The 8,329-nt window shown below is 44.5% G+C and overlaps 1 pseudogene; it reads left to right on the plus strand.

Annotated features, from left to right (window-relative positions):
* Positions 1–7,885: 7,885 nt before the first annotated feature.
* Positions 7,886–8,004, plus strand: LOC120613013 (uncharacterized; annotated as a pseudogene).
* The last annotated feature ends 325 nt before the right edge of the window (positions 8,005–8,329 follow it).

Here is an 8,329-nt window from a genome sequence, read left to right on the forward strand (position 1 = left end):
TTTGTTTTTACTCACCAATACCACACGCATTGTGGCACAGACCAATCTGAAATTCAGAAAACCATTAAACCTAAATTCCCAGATATGAAAAATAACTCAATTTATTTGAGTGTTTAATTATTACTAAAATTGGGTATGGTTTGGGGGAAGAAAAAGAGCCCATATGATTTTCATATTTGTTCTCAGTTTAAAGAAAAGAGGCTCCTTCCATTTTCCTTGAGTGAAACAGAAAACCAGTAGAATCATTTAGTCTTGGCAATGGAGGAACATAGGAAGCTTTCTATTTCTGTACAAAGGTGGAGGAAATGGTGCCCTGTAGGAACAAGAAAACCTACTGCAAAACATACATAACTTCTTGTCCTTTAAATATAGACCACATTGACCCCAGGCCATCAACTAGAAACTCAATTTTGACCTGCATGGTAGCTATAAGACACAACAGATCTAAGTAACAAAATCTATATTTAGTAAAATCTTAAGACTGCTTTAAAAAAAATAGGCAAAGAAAAAAGATTGGAAGGAAAAAGACGATAATGATAACTATTAGTGGAAATAGTTCATTTCTGTTTTGCCCACATTGACTACAATGAACATGATTTACTTTTATAATGAAAAAAAATATTAATGAAATTAAACTAAAAGCTACACATGCCTATGAAATTGTGCCTATTGAAATTGTGGTCACTTAGAAGAACAGAACCTCCTTTTCTGATGTCAACTTGCTCCTGAATGCTAACTTTATTCTCTTCCACTTCACATCACAGAGATATAGCATCAGGCAGCTAGAACCCAGATGCAAGGCATTTGCCTCTGGCAGCATCTGTATGTAAAATCTCAGAGAAGGTTTCTGACTGGTTCAGCGTGGGTTACTGAGCCATCCCTGGGAGTTAGAGTTACACGCTTGGCCTGGCCCCAGTGACCCTAGGAGGATGTTGAGAACGGACCATTTCTCCCCAGTGAAGGGAGCTGCGTTAACAGGAGACAGGCACCGAGGGAGGATACTGGGCAAATAAAAGCAAAGTACTAGAACAGTCTTCACACTTTTGTTGTATGTAGGTGCTGGGACGGGCACCTGTTTATAAGGTTATAGGACCAGATGGGCTCCTAAAATGTTGAACCCAAATTAAAAGAGCTTAAAGACCACTAGGCTCATTGTCTCATCCTGGGAAATACCTGTTGGCGCCTCTATTGCCATGAACTCTGGTCAGGCTGAAACTGTCTAACAGCCCCGCCAGGGACAGCAGGCTCTACCTCCTACAGGAGAGAAGAAACCAGACCATGGCTTACATTGAGACTCAAAAGGAGCAAGTTCTTAAGAGCCAGAAAGAAAGGCCTTTCATGAGACCCTTTTTCACAGAGTTGCTGTGAGATGTGCTTGGGAAACATGTTTCTCATCCCCTCTGGGCTGCAGCTGCCCCCTTAGTACAAAGTCCCAACTTGGGCTGCCCTGGGTGCCTGAAGTCTCCATATAGATTTGTCCCAGGGACCCAGAGCCTCTACAGCATGGAGAGCACTTCTGGGAGTCCTGATTGGTTCCAAAATTTGAATTCCACACCTTCAAAAATGAATCAGAACTATGGTTTGAAATTCTGGTGGTCTTTTTTACTTTTTTTAAAAAAGGGGGATAGTTTACAAGGGGGATAGATTCCCTGTAGTTGTAATGATACAACTACATTTGGCCCATCCATGTCCAGAGAACACATGGGTCTGTGGATGAAAAAGGAGTTCTGTGAAAAGTAACCTCACAGGGTGATCTGATCATAATGGACAGGTCATGGTTGGGAATCACACCCCAGGCCTGTCACTTCTTTAGAAAAAAGTTTTAAGCCAGCCCTGTTCATTGTTCTTGTGCATCTAAGTTAACACATCTTTGAAATACCAGAGTAATCCTCATTCTCAGACTCCTTAGAGGCATAACCACCCTCAAGGGAGCACATAATCCTATAACAAACTATCCTGTAATCCAATCCTCGCCTTGCTTTCTCCAACCTTCATGTAATCTTCTTTATGTTCTTTCCTTATCTGCAAATGCATAAAAGACTCATTCTAGGAAGCATTTTTCTCAATCTGTTGAGATCTTGTATCCTCTGCTTGGCTCAAATAAATTTTTATAAAAATTTTCTACAGGTTTGGATGTTCTTATGTCATCTCATATTCTTTCCAGCATTTGTTACTTTCTTCAGTCTTGCAAATGGACTTTGCTTTAGTCAAGTGACCACAGAGAGCAGAGCTGAGCTTCCTGAGAGATCAGTGACATTAGCTCCCAGGAGAGGGGATACATTTGGAAGGTTTTCTCCTTTCGGTTCCTTCTGGTCAGAAAGCCAGCATCCTCTGAGACCACGGGACACCAGAGAGATTCTAAAAAACTAAGTCTCATTGGATATAAGAAATAGCATTGTTTACCTCCTAACAGTCCTTTTGGAGAAGCTGGGCCCCCACTAACTAGTTACCTTGACATAGAAATTTGAGGGCTAGGCCCAGGAAGGCAGCTCTGAACCAAGGTGGCTGAGAGAACATGAGAAGCAGCCTCCCCATGAGACCCTCTAAGTCTCTATGCTGATTGCAGCAGGGGTGGCCCATTTGGTCCAGAGCATACATTATCTGCAAGAAAATCTTCTGTCACTGAGCCCTGTGACTCAAGTCTCTCTAAGCGCTAGCTGAAGGATGTTGCTATACACAGTGACATTTACTAATAAACCAGCCATCCTGAGTCACATTGTATCAAGAATCTACTTCCAGATTCTTCCAGATGTGAAAAAATGGCCAGGAAAAAAGATAAATGGAAATATTGTAACTGGAGGGCAACGGAGTCCAGGGCTCGTGCTGCCTGTGCGGCTCAGCCAATAGATCAACACAGGAGTTGGGATACTTAGAATAAGTGTTTATTGTCAGAGCAACGGTGATCTGAGAAGGCAGTGGGTTAACACCTTCAAAAACTGCCTTGCCTTCTCAGTCTGGCTTAGGGTATTTAAGGGAAAATCTGGGCATTATTCCAGAGCCTACGTGATAGTTCCTGGGGTCTGTTATGCTTCATGGAGCCATTCCTCTGGCAACGTTGTCCTCCGGTGGCGTCAGCAACCCAAGAACAAAGATGAGAGTACTCTGGAAAAAATGTTGAACCAGATGGATTTGATCAGTAAGCATAAAGGCATTAATTGTAAGTTTCAGGGCAACTTTCTAAGGCAGGGGACGTTCCAAGCTCTGGGTCAAGCTGCTAGGGACAATCTCTTGTGAAGCTGTAGAGCAAGGAAAAGTGAAGCTGGGGACGCTATGAGGCCTCTACCATGGGGTTCCCAAAGGCCCTTCTTCAATACTACTGAGAGGTGAGGGTTGGGTAGCAGATAAAATCTGATTATCCTGGGGAACCTTTATGCCAGTTGATGTGTGGCTGGTTCAGTTTAGCTTAAGGACTCCTGGGGCATAATTTCATACCCAATGAGGTTTAAAAAATTCCAGATTAAGATCTGGAAAGATACCTCTTTGTCTCTCTATCTCTCTCTCTCTCTCTCTCTCTCTCTGGCCATCACTGCACACACACACACACACACATACACACACACACACACCGTCTCCTTCCCTCCCCACCCCTGCAATAGTGGCTCAGATTAGACTGACCTTAAACGAGACAGGGCTGACTCCCTCTAGGGGTGACAACATGAACTGTCAGAGAAGCTGACCAACTAGAAACACTGGCCAGGTTTACACGCTAGGCTGAACCTCATCACTCAATCTGGGAAACTACTGACTTTAGAGAAGGTACAACCCATCTGACATCCCTACACTGAGCTCAAATTACAGTGGAAAATGGAAAACGTGTGCACACAAATGCCCTGACTCAGGAGTTCCAAGCGTCATTCATAAGCCCTGACTCAGGAGCCACACACTTCATGAACGCCAGCTGTGTGACTCCAGGCAGCCTACTTGACCCCTCGAGGCTTCAGTAAAACGGTGGTAAAACTACTGCGTAAGCCCGTCTCATGGATGAAATGAGGTGTCACATTTACCACATTTTGTGCAGTTCCTGGCACACAGTTGGTGCTCAATAAGTATCAGCAATATGCATTGGCAACATTATAATCATTCTGATTATAAATCCATTTTGGTTATTTTTCTCTGAAAGTTTCCATTTTACTACTGTGTTCAGGGAAAACGAGTTGAAAGGGGCGCATAAAGCTCAGTCAACTGTCCCCCCTGCGCTAATGTTCCCAGACCGCCTTCCTCATGGAGAGAAGAACTACATAGAAACAAACTGAAAACACTTGTATTCAACCTAGGGGACAGGTATGACACCTTTGTAACATCATGAACAGAAAACGAATCTGAGGCACAAGGCTTCAAATTGACATTATTTAGGAAAATCTTTGAAGATCTCTTTGCTTACTGTTGCAAATCTTAAGTCCCTCGCTCTACAGGGGGTTCAGGAGAAATAACACCCAGATGCCACAATCTCCTGTTGCTCACTGTGGGTGTGTCTCCCTGGGGAAGGACAGGTAATCCTGCAGCTCTGGGTGCGAATCCACCAATAATCGTGTCTGCGAGAGGTGGGGAAGGCAGCAAAGCCAGCTTCCTGACGAGGGTCCATGTGGGTGGAGAGACCAACCATGACAACCAGTAAGGAGCCTTTCAAAACCACCAACCGACCTCACGATGTGCAGGAATAGCGCTCCCACCTGACTCCCAGTTTGTTGCTCTCTGTTCCTGCATTTCTGGGTGAGCCCGCAGGCTTCCGAGAAGAAAGCATGCGAGTGAGGACGCAGCCCGGGGCCACCATTCAATCTGTGCAATCTGGAACCAGTGCTAGTCCAAGCCCTTTGTGTCATCAGGGGCCAGGTCCCCGAGTAGAATATGACACAAATCTGCTATTGGCACATTTGTGATTGTGGACCTTCATGCCTGTGAGCACGAGTTCAGTGACATCCTTTCCTTGCCATTCCCAGGCAATTGCTGGGCAATGTGGGGGAGGGGGTGGACACAAGGCCCACGGCCGGGCTAGACCACACCTGAAAGCCACCAAGGCGGTGGGATCCGGTCAGCCTGGGACCAATAGACCACTCATCCTAGACCCTGACCCAAGACAGGGCAAAGCCAAGCACTGGAGAGGCAGGGGCCGGGCTGGAGGCGCCTACCTGTCGGCTTGGAGGCCAGGGGCGAAGGCGGGAACCTGGTGGAGTTGGTGGAGGAGAGTCTGGGCCGGCGTCTCCTGAAGAAGCTCCTCAGCAGCCCGCACTTGAGAGACTCCACCAGGGTGGTCTTCCCAGACCCCGAGTGGCCGAACAGCTTCAGTTTGATCCTCGGCTGCAGGTTCTGGGTGGGTCGCAGTTGCTGGATGAAGAGTCCTCGGTGAGTATCCTGAACACAGTGAAAGGGCCCATTAATCACAGAGACAGAGGAAGGCCCGAGCAAGCGGCGATGCCGATTCCCAGGGCTCCGAACCCCGGACTGCAGCTTCCCAGCCTGCAAAATTTACCCCTTTTGTTCTGACCCTAGTACTTGTTTAAAAATTCATGTGAAATGCACATAACATACAATTCACTACTTTAACCACTTTAAAGTGTACCGTTCAGAGTCTTTTAGAACGTTTACAACGCTGTGCCGCCACCACCAGAGCATTTTCAGCACCCCAGAAAGAGCCGCAGCACTCATTAGCAGTCACTTCACACTCCCCTCTCTGCCCAGCCCCTGGCAACCACCCATCTGCTCTCTCTCCACAGATCTGTTGATTTCCATTGCATTTGATGCATAATGAATGAACTGGGGGGAGCGATTCCTATGAAACAGGGTCAGCCCTGTGAGACTGGCCAGGGGCACTTGGTCCTCACCGTGAGGGGGCGTCTGTTTCCTTTATGACATTGTGATGATAAGAAGAGAGGCATCACTAGGTACAAAGCTAAATGAGGAGGAGGGGCCTGGGTGACACAATAACCTTTCCACTTTCTTCTTTCCCAGTCCTACAGGGACTGAGGGAGAAGCAGGAGTCTCCCCATTCAGGATAATTCACTCATTCATTCATTCATTCATTCATTCATTCATCAGCAAACATTTATTGTCAGCCTCCCATGTGCTAAGTACAGTGCTGACAACTGGAAGGTCTAGACTCGCCTCAGATCCATGGTCTTGGGGAGACACAGACATGTGAACACTCTGACATGAAATATAACAATGAGAGCTTTGGATGGAATAGTGCTGGCAAGATGCTCTTTGCACCCAGAACACCGGCCTCAAGTTCTACATAGTGAAACATTGATCCGGCCATCCTGGAAAATTCAGAATTTTAGATATTCACTGCAAGAACCTGGCACAGATTCCTGGAGGTAAAACTCACGAAAATTATGAACACTCCTCTATGACTAGAACCCCCTCGAGTTTTAGCTCAGACCTCTTTGTGCCTCCAGCAATTTTTCAGCTTGTTTAATTTTCCTGCCCTGGTGCTGAACCTCAGGGAGGTATTTGCTCATGGATTTCTGCATTTATAAGTCGTCATGCTCTTTGTTCGCCTTTCTGTCTCTCCAACTCTGGAGGTAGAGGTTTCCCCTGTGACCTTAATTCCCAGACAATCTAGGATGAGTTGTGGAATTTTGAGTTTGTTCAGATTTCTATTTGTCAGGACATATGGACAACTTCCAAGCTCTGAACATGTTGAACTGGAAATCAGAAACTCCATTATAATTTATAAGCACAGAATTAAGATCCCAAAAGTGTTTGCTCTTTGCTGCTTCCATTTTAGTTTCTATGAGTGTTGTGTCATTAGCAGTCTATATCTTTTTTCTGAATGTGGAAGAAGAGGAAAGGGTATAGAAATTGGAGGAAAGGACAATTCTTTTAATATCTCAGCATCCTGCCCCACTGTTGGGATATGGGGTGTGGGGGGTGGGAGCAGTCTTGAGGGAGAGGTAAAAGAACAAATGTTCTAGAATTCTGACCAGACCTATTTGCCTCTTCACCAAAGTGGTCTTATTAGAACACTGTCTCTTGTTATCATCCTTTGATGTCCACCTCTCCTTTAGCTCTTAGCAAAGTTGTCTCCCTGTTTCTCTTGGCAGCAGCCCATGATTTTGTGCCACTAGGCCCACAGCTCTCAGAGAAGGGTACTCTGTGTTACCGAGGCTTGGATGGATGACGCCGGAAGGCAATGGGCCAGTGGCAGTTCCTTAGTGTGTGCTGTGTGAATGGAATGGCCGAGGAATATCAGTGTGAATCTCAGGAGGATAAATCCCCCAAACTGGAGATTCGCCTTTATTCATGCTAAAGACAGTTCGTTCCCCTCCCCGTCCTTCTTTTTTACCAATTCTTTAATTTTTTTAATGATATACTTCTGAATCTGTTACCTCATGGATATGATAAAAGTTAGTTATTTTTCAAAAGCTGAAATGATACAGTGAAAGGAAAACTGCCCCATTTCACCCTCCCAGGTATAGGACAAGTATGAAATCTCGAAATTCTGCTCAGAGGGCTCTTGCACAGGTTCTCCCCTGACTCCCAGAGAGCACCGAGTCCCTGTGTTTTGCTCTGATTGTCCTCTCTGCTCCGTTTTTAGAGGCTTCATCATGCTGCAGTGGCACTTGGATGAGTTTCATGCCTTCATTTGCTAGGTCTCCAGCAGGAATATGAATTCCACATGGAGGGATTGTGATGATTTGTCTTATTCTTATGTTCACAGACCCAGCACAGTGATATCATGTTGAAGGTGGCCAATATACTTGTTGAAAAAATAAATGAAAAAATAAAAAAATAAAACAACCTTAGCTATGGGAACTATGAAATTTTTTAATGTAGTACTGGAGAAAAGATACCATGGAGTAGCTCTTGGCAATACTTTTACTTTTTAACTTCTTGACAAAAAGAGATGATAGTGAATATCTGTGAAATTCCGTGTTTCAAGCAACTTGTCTATAGCCGTGTCACCCTGAACGTGCCCAGTCTCTTCTGATCTTGGAAGCTAAGCAGGGTCGGGCCTGGTTAGTACTTGGATGGGAGACCACCTAGGAAGACCAGGTGCTGTAGGCGTCTAAAAAAGAAAATTAAATAAATAAATAAATAAATAAATATAAATAAAGTGAAGCAACTTTACTAATATTTGCTCTTTAAAATACAAAAAGTTATTTTTTTGTTTTGTTTTGTAGATCTCTATGTCAGTCTAAAGGGAAATGAGTTTTGAAAACAAAATCCCTTTTAATATCTATACAGAAACACCCAAATGTAGCCTAATTGCCATTAATGTTTTCTTCTATCATAAAATGTTGGAACAAACAGGAAGCTTAAAATTGTAACTACATTTTGGTGATAATGATAGAAATACATGTGCTGCTTTGAATGGAGATTTCCTAACTAT

The sequence above is a fragment of the Pteropus medius genome, unplaced genomic scaffold, assembly GCF_902729225.1.
Source record: "Pteropus medius unplaced genomic scaffold, Ma_sr-lr_union100, whole genome shotgun sequence".
In the NCBI taxonomy this organism is placed as follows: domain Eukaryota; kingdom Metazoa; phylum Chordata; class Mammalia; order Chiroptera; family Pteropodidae; genus Pteropus; species Pteropus medius.